The sequence below is a fragment of the Salmo trutta genome, unplaced genomic scaffold (genome assembly GCF_901001165.1).
Source record: "Salmo trutta unplaced genomic scaffold, fSalTru1.1, whole genome shotgun sequence".
Lineage (NCBI taxonomy): Eukaryota > Metazoa > Chordata > Actinopteri > Salmoniformes > Salmonidae > Salmo > Salmo trutta.
In genome coordinates this window covers 5,114,606-5,130,127 of record NW_021822911.1, presented here as the reverse complement: position 1 = coordinate 5,130,127, position 15,522 = coordinate 5,114,606, and the positions used below count along the sequence as shown (strand labels likewise).

Here is a 15,522-nt window from a genome sequence, read left to right as displayed (position 1 = left end):
CAAGACATTTTTCAAAACGTTTTTCAAGACACAGGAGAGGTCGGGTTGAAATATTACTGATGTTTCACGTTAAAAATGGCCCTAAAGATTGATGCTAAACAACGTTTGACATGTTTGAACGAACGTAAATAGATTTTTTTTATTTACTTTTCGTCGTGACTCCCCCCCCCTACATTTTGAGGAGCCTACTGAACGCGCTAACAACATGGAACAACTTGGAGATATTTGGACATAAATTATGAACTTTGTCGAAAGAAACCACATTTGTTGTGGATCTGGGATTCCTGGAAGTTCCTTCTGATGAAGATAATCAAAGGTAAGGGATTATTTACAATAGTATTATTGATATTAGATGGTTCCAAGATGGTGCTAACCTGTATATCCTAGCCTATTGTTCTTAGCATAGCACCCCGTTTATTGCAAAGTGTGATTTCCCAGTAAAGTTATTTTGAAATCTGGCAATGCGGTAGCATTTATGAGATGTTAATCTATAATTCTTTGAATGACAATATTATAATTTACCAACGTTTTCGAATAGTAATTTTGTAAATTGTAACGCTGATTCACCGGAAGCATTTGAGGGAAAAAAAAATCTGAATTTCACCGCCACTGTAAAATGCTGTTTTTGGATATAAATATGAACTTGATGGAACAAAAAATGCATGTATTGTATAACATAATGTCCTAGGAGTGTCATCTGATGAAGATTGTCAAAGGTTAGTGCATAATTTTAGCTGGTTTTCTGCTTTTGGTGACGCCTGTCTTTGAATTGACAAAACATTACACACAGCTATTTTCAATGTACTCTCCTAACATAACCTAACTTTATGCTTCGCCGTAAAGCCTCTTTGAAATCGGACAATGTGGTTGGATTTAGGAGATGTTTATCTTTCAAATGGTGAAAAATAGTTGATTGTTTGAGAAATTGTAATGATTAGATTCTTGCAGTTTTGAATTTCCCGCCATGGTATCTTGTCAATAAATCCCGTTAGTGGGATCAGAGCGGGAAGGGGTCCTCTAGAGGTTAACCGACTTGCCTAATTAAATAAAGGTTAAATAAAATTTAAAAATAATGAAGTCTGTTGATTGTCAATCATTGGGTTCCTTTGTTTTGCAATATTCTCAAATCAAATCAAGCTTTATTTATACAGCACTTTTCAGACATGGATGGATGCAACGCATTGGCTTCACAGGAAAAAACAATGAAAATAAACGGATATTTACTACACAACTGAAAGACTACGGAACATTCCAAGGAAAATCCATTGATTAAAATATTAACAATTGGATGCAATATTCAACCATAACGAGATGGACAAGCAGGCACATGTGTAACACATTCTGACTAACGAGGTGACACCAATCAGTGCTAACGAGCTAGACGTGCTAAAGTCCAACCTCAAAACATAAATGGAAAAACCAAAGCCTGTAACACCTTCCCCTTTAAGACAACAAATATATCCTATATTTTCGTTGGACAAGTTTGTTCACCACCAACAGAAAACAACTTCCATTTCACATTATAATCAACTACAATGCTTCACCTTCACCAATATAAACATGGTGTCTACTGGCTGTCAACAATTAAAAACAAGAAAAAACACGTACTTTTAAATAATAATAATATACAATAGTATTTTTTCACCTTTTTCTTTCTATAGACTCCCCCACCTTGGTTCACTTACTATAGAATCCTAAAACTCACTAGCTTCTAGAACTCTCGTCTTCCTAAAACTCACTAGCTTCTAGAACTCTCATCCCCTTGGAACGAGCCCAAATAAAACTCATCTCCAATACAGAAAAACGTGCAGTCAAAATAAATTGTGATCCATGGCAATGCACTGGCTAAACGCAAAACACAAATCTTTTTGACAAATCTTTTTGAGACAATCAGCAACCAAGTTGTCCTCACCACGGACATGTCTGATTTCAAGAGGAAACTCCTGCAATATCTGTGGTAACTTTCCACCTCACTGCGGAGCTTCTCTCTCTTTTCAGGGTTCACTAGATAGGTATGTTGTTGGATCGGGGCCCAGTCCCCAATGTCCTGCTCTAGTACATTTGGGTTGGCACATCTGAGAATGTACCCAGACATTCTAAAAGCAGGGCAACAATGTCAATATAATTGTACCAAAAAATTGTCAGTTGGTTGAATGAATAATTTTCATTACTAAATGTTACATGAAATATTTGATTGCATGTCTTATTTTCAAGGGCTTTTCAATGACATTTTGCTAGGTGGGATAGCCCCAATGTCAAAACACAGTTTTAACGTGTCTAAATCAATAACCAATATGCAGAAACAGTTTGTGATATATTGAAAACCTAAACATAAAATGTGCTATGTACACAAACATCTGCCACAATAATCATATTACTTGTATTTTTTTAAAACAAGCACCTTATAAATTGCACAAACACCAAAAACGCTGTTGTTTTGATAAGTAGCAATAAATCAGTGATATCGATTAGGGGGAAAATCAGGTTGTGCGTGCTGTTGAAACTAACACAACTAAAAAAACACATGGAAATGGGAGATATCTTTCACCTCACTGGTTAGAGGACAACCTGCAGAAGACAGTCAGCTACATTTTGGAGTGATGCATTTAAATGTAGGGGTCGCTAAACAAAGGAACACAACACTTATTTGTCATAACTCATCGATATCATGTTGAAATCAATTGTGTGACAGAAGGGAGATGAGGTTGCACATCCTGTTAAAGTAACAGCTCAAAAACCACATGGAATCTGGGAATAATGTGAACATCACTGGTTAGAGGAACCTTTGTAGAAAACAGATTACTACATTTTGAAGTGTTGCATTTTGATTCCAGTGGGTCACCAATGTGGTAAGTGTAACACAACTCTTTTTGTGTTAGTCACTTTTTGTTAAATCACATAAATAGTACTCTTTCAATTCAGAGCCTGGATTTTCCCCCTGAGTCTAATATCCATATCATGTTGAAATCAATAGAACAGGGAACAAACGTTTAGGGTTCTACATTGTGACATCATTAAAATACTCCTACTACAATGTTAAAACATTCTACATTGTGACATTAATTCATTGATATCATGAAACAACTCCTTCATGTATGTATTTTCTGATATTTGATCAGAGATCTTTAATCAGATTATCTCTGGTCACAGCCTTGAGGTTTCTCTCCTGTGTGTGTTCTCTGGTGTATCTTCATATGGCTAGATGTTATAAATAACTTCCCACATTGAGTACAGCTATAGGGTTTCTCTCCAGTGTGTTTTCTCTGGTGAACAGTCAGATTGCTGACAAAGTAAAACACTTCCCACATTGATCACAGATATAAGATTTCTCTCCTGTGTGTGTTCTCTGGTGTGATATCAGGCTGGTTGAATGAGTAAAATTCTTCCCACATTGAGTACAGCTATAAGGTTTCTCTCCTGTGTGTGTTCTCTGGTGTCGAGTCAGATTGCTAGAATCAATATAACTCTTCCCACATTCATCACAGCTATAAGGTTTCTCTCCTGTGTGTGTTCTCTGGTGTATCTTCAGTTCTCCAGATTGAACAAAACTCTTCCCACATTGAATACAGCTATAAGGTTTCTCTCCTGTGTGTATTCTCTGGTGTATCTTCAGTTCGCAAGATTGAACAAAACTCTTCCCACATTCAGTACAGCTATAAGGTTTCTCTCCTGTGTGTGTTCTCTGGTGTATCTTCAGTTCACAAGATTGAACAAAACTCTTCCCACATTGAGTACAGCTATAAGGTTTCTCTCCTGTGTGTGTTCTCTGGTGAAGAGTCAGATGGCTCGTAGTAGTAAAACTCTTCCCACATTCATCACAGCTATATGGTTTCTCTCCTGTGTGTATTCTTTGGTGTGATATCAGGCTGCCTAGCTGAGTAAAACTCTTCCCACATTGAGTACAGCTATAAGGTTTCTCTCCTGTGTGTGTTCTCTGGTGAAGAGTCAGATGGCTCGTAGTAGTAAATCTCTTCCCACATTCATCACAGCTATATGGTTTCTCTCCTGTGTGTATTCTCTGGTGTGATATCAGGCTGCTTAGCTGAGTAAAACTCTTCCCACATTCATCACAGCTATACGGTTTCTCTCCTGTGTGTATTCTCTGGTGTGCTATCAGGCTGCTTAGCCGAGTAAAACTCTTCCCACATCGATCACAGGTATAAGGTTTGTCTCCTGTGTGTGTTTTTTGGTGTACATTAAGACGGCTAGATGTATCAAAACTCTTCCCACATTGAGTACAGCTATAAGGTTTCTCTAGTGTGTGGATTCTCTGATGCATTTTAATGGCTGTTGATGAGGTGAATCTCTTCCCACAGTCAGAGCAGCTGTGAGTTCTCTTCCCTGTGGGTCTCTGCTGGTGTTTCTTGAGGTGTTCTAATGTGGAGAGACTCTTCTCTGCCTTGTCAGCATCATGAGGTTGTTCAGGCTCCCCAGAGGATCCACGATAGTCGTGTCTCTCTCCTGTGTGAATGACAAAGTCAGACAGATGGTTAAAGTCCCACAACAGTGGAAATCCACTGTTTATTTGAGGTAAAGGGTGATGCCCAGAGCATACCCATGAAGTTGTACAACAATTGAAGTCTGTTAAATTTGAAAATGGAGACAGTCAAGATAGCAACAATAGTCAGATTTAGTCTTGTTTTCACATTAGTAGTAACATCTAAGATTGTAGACTAGAAATAAGTTATTCATGTTGTTGAAACCCTAAGCAATGTGCCAGATGACTTCTGGTCTCCAATATAGGCCCCTTTCCGTGCTAAAATTGTATGTCTGCCTGGAGCAAAAATGTGTGAGAAAAGATTTTTTTCTGTGTTTTCTAAAATTGCGATGCAAGTTGTTGCAGAAACTCCTCCCTGCTAATGAGGAAACCACTAGTTATGGATGTAGTATATCTGGTAATGAGGAAACCACTAGTTATGGATGTAGTATATCTGGTAATGAGGAAACCACTAGTTATGGATGTAGTATATCTGGTAATGAGGAAACCACTAGTTATGGATGTAGTATATCTGGTAATGAGGAAACCACTAGTTATGGATGTAGTATATCTGGTAATGAAGAAACCACTAGTTATGGATGTAGTATATCTGGTAATGAGGAAACCACTAGTTATGGATGTAGTATATCTGCTAATGAGGAAACCACTAGTTATGGATGTAGTATATCTGGTAATGAGGAAACCACTAGTTATGGATGTAGTATATCTGCTAATGAGGAAACCACTAGTTATGGATGTAGTATATCTGGTAATGAGGAAACCACTAGTTATGGATGTAGTATATCTGGTAATGAGGAAACCACTAGTTATGGATGTAGTATATCTGGTAATGAGGAAACCACTAGTTATGGATGTAGTATATCTGCCTGGAGCAAAAATGGTTTGCTCCATTACCAGGTTGCTTATGAGTACATTTCACACTACTTTGGATTATAATTGTAAGGCTCGTTTGAATGTCTTGCTTAATATAATGTTTGTGTCATCATCGCAAATCAACCACTTTGTACTTAAAAAACACTTCAACCAGTAAAATGCTCTATGGCTTTTCCATCAGCCTGAAAATGAGGGTTTGCACACTGTTTGCCAAATTGGCCCATAACTTCACCTAACAAAAACAGAGACCTACTGTAGGACCCATAACTTCACCTAACAATAACATAGACCTACTGTAGGACCCATAACTTCTTCTAACAACAACATAGACCTACTGTAGGACCCATAACTTCTTCTAACAACAAATATAGGAAAATAGCTTTGTGTGTTGTACAATAGCCTATCCATCAAGGAACAGTTCTCTACACATTATGAGCTAAGTATCTCTGTGTGCAAACAGACTAACGAGACCCTACAGTAAATCAAGCAGACAATAACATTATAAACATCAATTTGTTAAGGATCTTGGATCCAAAGTGGAGCACAGCATAACTGTCTTTACCAGAGTAATGAATGAAGAAGCACTTTGGTTGTTGTTGCATGTCGTGATGTTTGTCATGTGACTGTCATTCAGAAAAAGATTTCCTGGATCAGCTGATGATAGTTGAACGTGACTAACAAAACAGCTACAGTATTAAGAATTATGTGTAATTATTGAAGAACCGCGTTAATGACAGTATCCATTTGGTTGTTGTAAATAAAGTTAAGATGTTTTAATTTCATTTTTTTTCACCTTTATTTAACCAGGTAGGCTAGTTGAGAACAAGTTCTCATTTACAACTGCGACCTGGCCAAGATAAAGAAGAGCAGTGCGACAAAAACAACAGAGCTACACGTTGGATAAACAAACGAACAGTCAATAACACAATAGAAAAATCTATATACAGTGTGTGCAAATGGAGTAAGGAGGTAAGGCAATAAATAGGCCATAGTAGCAGAGTAATACAATTTAGCAGATTAACACTGGAGTATTAGATGTGCAGATGATGATGTGCAAGTAGAAATACTGGTGTGCAAAAGAGCAAAAAAAGTAAATAAAAACATGGGGATGAGGTAGGTAGATAGATGGGCTATTTACAGATGGACTATGTACAGCTGCAGCGATCGGTAAGCTGCTCAGATAGCTGATGCTTAAAGTTAGTGAGGGAGATGAAAGTCTCCAAATTCAGCGATTTTTGCAATGATTGGCAGCAGAGAACTGGATTGGCAGCAGAGAACTGGAAGGAGAGGCGGCCAATGTAGGTGTTGGCTTTGGGGATGACCACTGAGATATACCTCCTGGAGCGCGTGCTATGGGTGGGTGTTGCTATGGTGACCAGTGAGCTGAGTGAAGGCGGCCTAGCAAAGACTTATAGATGACCTGGAGCCAGTGGGTTTGGCGACGAATATGTAGCGAGGGCCAGCCGAAGAGAGCATACAGGTCGCAGTGGTGGGTGCTATATGGGGCTTTGGTGACAAAACGGATGGCACTGTGATAGACTGCATTCTAGTTTGCTGAGTAGAGTGTTGGAGGCTATTTTGAAAATGACATTGCCGAAGTCAAGGATCCGTAGGATAGTCAGTTTTACGAAGGTATGTTTGGCAGCGTGAGTGAAGGAGGCTTTGTTGCGAAATAGGAAGCCGATTCTAGATTACATTTTGGATTGGAAATGCTTAACATTAGTCTGGAAGGAGAGTTTACAGTCTAGCCAGACACCTAGGTATTTACAGTTGTCCACATATTCTAAGTCAGAACCGTCCAGAGTAGTGATGCTGGACGGGCGGGTGCGGGCAGCGATCGGTTGATGAGCATACATTTAGTTTTACTAGCGTTTAAGAGCAGTTGGAGACCACGGAAGGAGTGTTGTATGGCATTGAAGCTCGGTTGGAGGTTTGTTAACACATTGTCCAAAGAAGGGCCAGATGTATACAGAATGGTGTCGTCTGCGTAAAGGTGGATCATAGAATCACCCGCAGCAAGAGCAATATTGTTGGTATATTCAGAGAAAAGAGTCGGCTCGAGAATTGAACCCTGTGGTACCCCCATAGAGACTGCCAGAGGTCCGGACAACAGGCTCACCAGGTGAGAACCAGGTGAGTCAGTCATTTGAGAAACCAAGGCTGTTGAGTCTGCCGATAAGAATACGGTGATTAACAGAGTCGAAAGCCTTGGCCAGGTTGATGAAGACGGCTGCACAGTACTGTCTTTTATCGATGGCGGTTATGATATAGTTTAGTACCTTGAGCGTGGCTGAGGTGCACCCGTGACCAGCTCGGAAACTGGATTGCACAGCGGAGAAGGTACGGTGGGATTCAAAATGGTCAGTGATCTGTTAGTTAACTTGGCTTTCGAAGACTTTAGAAAGGCAGGGCAGGATGGATATAGGTCTGTAACAGTGTGGGTCTAGAGTGTCACCCCCTTTGAAGAGGGGGGTTGACCGCGGAAGCGTTCCAATCTTTAGGAATCTCGGACATTACATTTACGTCATTTAGCAGACGCTCTTATCCAGAGCGACTTACAAATTGGTGCATTCACCTTATGATATCCAGTGGAACAACCACTTTACAATAATACGATACTAAAGAGAGGTGGAACAGACTAGTAATAGGGGTTGCCACAATGGCGGCGGATAATTGTAGAAAGAGAGGGTCCAGATTGTCTAGCCCAGCTGATTTGTACGGGTCCAGGTTTTGCAGCTCTTTCAGAACATCAGCTATCTGGATTTGGATGAAGGAGGAGCTGTGGAGGTTTGGGCAAGTAGCTGTGGGAGGTGGGGAGCTGTTGGCCGGGGTTGGGGTAGCCAGGAGGAAAGCATGTCCAGCTGTAGAGAAATGCTTGTTGAAATTCTCGATTATAGTGGATTTATTGGTGGTGACAGTATTTCCTAGCCTCAGTGCAGTGGGCAGCTGGGATGAGGTGCTCTTATTCTCCATGGACTTTACAGTGTCCCAAAACTTTTTGGAGTTAAAGCTACAGGATGCAAATTTCTGTTTGTAAAAGCTAGCTTTTGCTTTCCTAACTGACTGTGTGTATTGGTTCCCGACTTCTCTGAAAGGTTGTATATCGTGGGGACTATTCGATGCTAGTACAGTACGCAACAGGATGTTTTTGTGCTGGTTGAGGGCAGTCAGGTCTGGAGTGAACCAAGGGCTATATCTGTTCTTAGTTTTACAATTTTTGAAAGGGGCATGCTTATTTAAGGTGGTGAGGAAATTACTTTTAAAGAACAACCAGGCATCCCAGTTTAGGTCACCTAACAGAATGAACTCTGAAGATAGATGGGGGCAATCAATTCACATATGGTGTCCAGGGCACAGCTGGGAGCTGAGGGGGGTCTGTAACAGGTGGCAACAGTTAGAGACTTATTTCTGGAGAGATTCATTTTTAAAATTAGAAGCTCAAACTGTTTGGGCATAGACCTGGAAAGTATGACAGAACTTTGCAGGCCATCTCTCTAGTAGATTGCAACTCCTCCCCCTTTGGCAGTTCTATCTTGATGGAAAATGTTGTAGTTGGGGATGGAAATTTCAGAATTTTTGGTGGCCTTCCAAAGCCAGGATTCAGACACGGCAAGGACATCAAGGTTGGCGGAGTGTGCTAAAGCAGTGAGTAAAACAAACTTAGGGAGGAGGCTTCTGATGTTAACATGCATGAAACCAAGGCTTTTACGGTTACAGAAGTCAACAAATGAGAGCGCCTGGGGACACACAGGGCCTGGGTTAACCTCTACATCACCCGAGGAACAGAGGAGTAGGATGAGGGTAAGGCTAAAGGCTATCAGAACTGGTCGTCTAGTGCGTTGTGAACAGAGAATAAAAGGAGCAGATTTCTGGGCGTGGTAGGATAGATTCAAGGCATAATGTACAGACAGGGGTATGGTAGTGTGCGGGTACAGTGGAGGTAAACCTAGGCATTGAGTGACAATAAGAGAGGTTGCATCTCTGGAGGCAACAGTTATGCTAGGTGATGTGTCAGGGAAATTGCAAGATTATGTTATAATGCTTATAATGGTTGTTTTATTTGACAGAATAGAGTATTCTGTTAACTATTGTGTGTGTGTGTTCTACTGAGGATGGGCCTCTATGAGATAACACTGACAGAGGAGATTTACGATGTCTTTGGGTAATAAAGCCTAAAGAGCATCCAGAGAACATGAGCTAATGGTTCTGTTCTATACCGTACCAGGAAGAGACGGTTCCAGTTTGGAGTAGGAGGACCAGACACTGGTCTATACAATGAAAACTGTTGACACAGCAGATGCTGTCTGCTATGTATTATAGATATCTTTCATACAAATGTTAACATTGTGACCATTCTATGTATCTGTTGTTCGTCATGTAGGTTGAAAGATGTGTATCTTGGCTATAAAAGATCTTTGTACTTTTGTTTTGCCACTCAACGGATCATTAGAAAATGGTGAATCGTTGATAAGTCATTGCTATTGCAAAGCTCTTATTATTAAATATTTAGTTTAAGTATAACTCTGACTTGTGTGAAGTTAGTCTCTCCTCATTTGATAGTAAAGAAATTAACCACCATAGAGGTAACGCATGTGTGGGAGGTGGGACAAAAGAGCTCTCTGAGGCATGTTGAGTGGGACTAGGGGCTCCGCAGTAAAATAAAGCAATAACTTCCCTAAACAACAGTATACAAGGCATATTGACATTAGAGAGATAAAGCGAGGCATAAAGCAATCACAGGTGTTGATTGGGAGAGCTAGCTAAGACAACAACAGGTAAGACAACAGTTAATCAGCTAAGACAACAACAACAGGTAAAATGGTGATGAATGGGCAGAGAGGGTCAGTTAACTACACACAGGGCCTGAGTTCGAGGCTGGGGCCGACAGATAAACAAAATAAACAAAATGGAGTTCCGTGATTAATGAACAGTCCAGCAGGCATCAGCTATGTAGCCAAGTGATCATAGGGTCCAGTGAACAGCAATATACAGTTGAAGTCGGACGTTTACATACACTTTAGCCAAATACATTTAAACTCAGTTTTTCACAATTCCTGACAACTAATCCTAGCAAAAATTCCCTGTCTTAGGTCAGTTAGGATCATCACTTTATTTTAAGAATGTGAAATGTCAGAATAATAGCAGAGAATATTTTCTACCTGCAGGCTTTATGTAGGCAATTTTTTACAGTTGGCAATAAAAGTTACTTTTAGATTTGTATAATTTTCATTTAGATTTAGATAGAATGTAGATTAATCACAGACAATGATTTTGAGATACTATTATAAATTCAATTAAACTGTTCCTGTAAAATGTGCATATTAAAATCATAACTGGCACCAGATCAGTAGAAATGGTCAGATAAATTTGCACTCCAAATGTAGGTTGCCAACTGCTTGTGTCGAAGCCTATTACCAGCAACGTCAGAATTTATGAAGGCCAGCAGGACGTGGTTGTTCAGGAAGAGTTTATTCCTCTGGTTGGGCTATATTGATGTAATGGCATGAAAACAAAAATACTGAAAATTATACAATGACTTATCAACAGCTCTAATAATTTGCGCACCCACAGGAAATCTACACTGGCAATTCTAGAATATACTATATAGCCTAGAAACCTGGTTAAACTATCATTAGGACATCAGGGATGAATTCTAGAATATACTATATAGCCTAGAAACCTGGTTAAACTATCATTATGACATCATGGATGAATTCTAGAATATACTATATATCCTAGAAACCTGGTTAAACTGTCATTATGACATCATGGATGGCCAGTCCTTGTATTCATAGTGTAGTCAATTCAGGGGGTAGCCCTGAGCTGGACTCAAACCTGGGTCCAGCGACTGTCAAGTCAACACCTTATAATTGTTATGCCAAGATGTCTGAACTGGATGGGGCCACAGTGTCTCCTGACCCCTCCTATCTCAGCCTCCAGTATTTATGCTGCAGTAGTTTATGTGGCGGGGGGCTAGGGTCAGTCTGTTACATCTGGAGTATTTCTCGTCTTATCCGGTGTCCTGTGTGAATTTAAATATGCTCTCTCTAATTCTCTCATTCTGAGGACCTGAGCCCTAGGACCATGCCTCAGGACTACCTGGCATGATGACTCCTTGCTGTCCCCAGTCCACCTGGTCGTGCTGCTGCTCCAGTTTCAAATGTTCTGCCTGCGGCTATGGAACCCTGACCTGTTCACCGGACGTGCTACCTGTCCCAGACCTGCTGTCCCAGACGTGCTGGAACCCTGACCTGATCACTGGACGTGCTACCTGTCCCAGACCTGCTGTTTTCAACTCTCTAGAGACAGCAGGAGCGGTAGTGATACTCTCAAAGATCGGCTATGAAAAAGCCAACTGACACTTACTCTTGAGTTGCTGACTTGTTGCACCCTCGACAACTACTATGATTATTATTATTTGACCATGCCGGTCATTTATGAACATTTGAACATCTTGGCCATGTTCTGTTAATCTCCACCCTGGCAAAGCCAGAAGAGGACTGGCCACCATTCATAGCCTGGTTCCTCTCTAGGTTTCTTCCTAGGTTTTGGCCTTTCTAGGGCGTTTTTCCTAGCCACCGTGCTTCTACACCTGCATTGCTTGCTGTTTGGGGTTTTAGGCTGGGTTTCTGTACAGCACTTTGAGATATCAGCTGATGTAAGAAGGGCTATATAAATAAATTTGATTTTGATTTGAACTTCTTGACGAGGTCGCTAGGTTTTGGGTTAAGGTTGATACAATAGCTTTCTCTATGAATTTGAGAGTGGTTACATTTCTCCAGCCCCCATCCCTCAACTGTTTACCAAACCAAGTCTCTGGGCAGCCATTTTGTTGTTGTTTAAATCCTAGGTTGTCCCTTTAAAAAAGCCACACAACAATCAATCAACCAATTTGCAGTTGAAACAATGACAAAGCTGTAATTCCACCACTGTTTTGGTTATAAGATGATGGATGGGGCTAGAGAAATGTAACTGGTCTCTAATTCATAGACAGACCTATGGATACAAGGACTGACCATCAATGATATCAACATTATAGTTTTAACCATGTTGAGGCTATACAGTGTAGATTTACATTGTTTCTAAACAGAGTAAAAAAAGCTTATTTGGGGTTCTGATGGGGTACAACAGTTGAACTAAGCTCATGAGGCATGTGTTATATTCTTCAAGAATCAATGGCTATAAATTAATAATTTAAAAGTCTAAATATGGATGTAGCAATTGCAGATTTCCCCTTTAACACCACACATCAGTTCAACAACTGCAGAGTTTGTGCCTCTGTTTTTAAGACAGTACTTACTAGTGTTAATCAGGGCCCGTTCATCGTTAGAACCATTGGGTGCCTGAAGATGCGTTTGGGAAACCGGGCCCAGATATCCAGTTTCCTCCTCCTTTGTCACTCCAAAAACGGAATCCTCCTCTTCTTTTACTGTAACATCCTCCTCCTCTTTCACTCTAAACGCGTCTTCCTCTTCTTTAACTGAAACGTCTTTCTCTTCTTCTTTCACGGTAACAGCCTCAGCCTCTACTTCTTGTTTTACTGTAGGAGGAGAGTAGCTTAGTGAACTCATGGTCGGGGATATTAGCTAGCTAGCATTAGCGACTAGCCTAGTTCTAAGCTAACTTAGCAAACCAGCTAGCTGACAAACAACGTAAATATATAATTAAATGGGCCAACAAGTACATACAACAGAAGTGTGTTTAATACACAGCGACGAATATACACCAACACAGTGTAAAGAGCGTGAATGTTGTAGCTATGTTTGCTAGAAAGCTACCGAGGTGTCTGACTAGCTGTTGTTGTTGAAGGAGCGTCCGTCCACTAGATTATACGTCACACTGGCAGCATCGCCTGAACCTAAAAGACGCACATCGCCATCTGCTGACTGGAGGGCAACGCAGTTGAGGAACCAAACGTTTATTTTTCATTTATTTCAGGAAAGTTTAATATTATATTAAGTCGTTCAAAGAGAAGCATGTGTTGATTGATTCGTTTTTAATGAGTGAGAATTTAAAACAAACTTTACACCCACTACACATTTGCATTGAACCATACTTCTGACATGGATCATTTTGACCCCAGAGGCATATCTTTTATCATAGCCAAAATGTGGTTTATTCAATTCTTCCAATTTTTCATGACTTTGTCAATCACCTGGTTGTTAATACATCTAAATCATGGTTTAGTGTTTCTGTATCAATATGGACTTTTAACAAATTCAAATCCTTTGGAGTCATTTTGACTCCAGCCAAAAGCATCTTTGATAAATAGGACGTTTAATTCAAATCAAAATCACATTTTATTGGTCACATACACGTGTTTAGCAGATGTTATTGTGGGTGTAGTGAAATGCTTGTGTTTCTAGCTCCGACAGTGCAGTAATATCTAATAAGTAATATCTAACAATTTCACGACATATACCCAATACACACAAATCTAAGTATTTGAATCTAGGTTTCTCTGTAGACATGATCCATCCCACCAGAAGGTGGAGGGGCACCTGTATCAGTGGTTTTGACCAGATAGACACCTGCAGACACACAGTATAGTGCCTCCCATGTACTCTCCTAAGATTGGACTTTTCTATACCACGTACCACATGACTGTGTACAAATTTGCCAATGGTAGAAAACTCTGCCAGCGATATACAGTGCATTCGCAAAGTATTCAGACACCTTCACCTTTTCCACATTTTCTTACGTTACAGCCTTATTCTAAAATTGAATAATTTTTTGCCCTCATCAATCCACATACAATACTTCACAATACCCCATAATGACATCACAATACCCCACAAAGACAAACCCAAAACAGGTTTTTAGAAATTTTTGCAAATGTATTTACTTAAGTGCTCTTTGCTATGCGACTCGAAATTGAGCTCAGGTGCATCCTGTTTCCATTGATCATCCTTGAGATGTTCCTACAACTTGATTCGAGTCCACTTGTGGTAAATTCAATTGATTGGACATGATTTGGAAAGGCACACACCTGTCTATATAAGGTCCCACAGTTTATGTCAGAGCTAAAACCAAGCTATGAGGTCAAAGGAATTGTCCGTAGAGCTCTGAGACAGGATTGTGTCGAGTCACAGATCTGGGGAAGGGTTCCAAAAAATGTCTGCAGCATTGAAGGTCCTCAAGAACACAGTGGCCTCCATCATTCTTAAATGGAATAAGTTTGGAACCACCAAGACTCTTCCTAGAGCTGGCTGCCCGGCCAAACTGAGCAATCGGGAGAGAAGGGTCTTCGTCAGGGAGGTGACCAAAAACTCGATGGTCACTCTGACAGAGCTCCAGAGTTCATCTGTGGAGAACCTTCCAGAAGGATTATCATCACTGCAGTACTCCACCAATCAGGCCTTTATGGTAGAGGCCAGACAGAAGCTACTCCTCAGTAAAAGGCACATGACAGCCCACTTGGAGTTTGCCAAAAGGCACCTAAAGGACTCTCAGACCATAAGAAACAAGATTCTCTGGTCTGATTAAACCAAGATTGAACTCTTTGGCCTGAATGTCATGTGTCACGTCTGGAGGAAAATTGGTACCATCCCTACGGTGAAGCATGCTGGTGGCAACGTCATGCTGTGGAGATGTTTTTCAGCAGCAGTGCAAGTTGTCTACTGATATTGGTGTAATTTCTCACCTATTTTGTCAGAAGGAAAGTTAATTTCCCCTCAGGCACATGCATTTGTTCTTTGTTATTATGAAGGTAATTTGTGTAGAATGTACTTTTCCCCACTCATTCACCCCACCTCTTTACGTTGCTTATTTATATTCAGTGGCCTGACTGCGTCCAGACTGTCAAAGGCCCATCCTGATAGATCTGAACCTAATGCAGCTTGGAGTGATCGGATGACAGAAGTCACATTAAGGTGCCAGGTATAACTGAGGCTACAGATGCTCCATATCCATTACTTGGAGTGTTTTATATAATATGACTAAATGTGTTTCTGTGTTGCAGGAGCAGTCAAGAAATGGAACGGCAAGGCCACAGAACATGATATAATCAGAGCTGTGGGAGACCACCTCAAGCCCCTGGTAGAGCCGGGGGTGGTGTTTACCACTCCACCACGCCTTCAGCAGGCTGGAAAAGTGGGATTGATACTGTTTTTCATACTAAGATGGACCAAGAGTCTGTTGATTGGTCAGTC

At 40.6% G+C, this 15,522-nt stretch overlaps 1 pseudogene; it reads right to left on the bottom strand.

Annotated features, from left to right (window-relative positions):
* Positions 1-3,118: 3,118 nt before the first annotated feature.
* On the bottom strand, positions 3,119-7,517 carry LOC115186424 (zinc finger protein 420-like; annotated as a pseudogene).
* Positions 7,518-15,522: the final 8,005 nt, after the last annotated feature.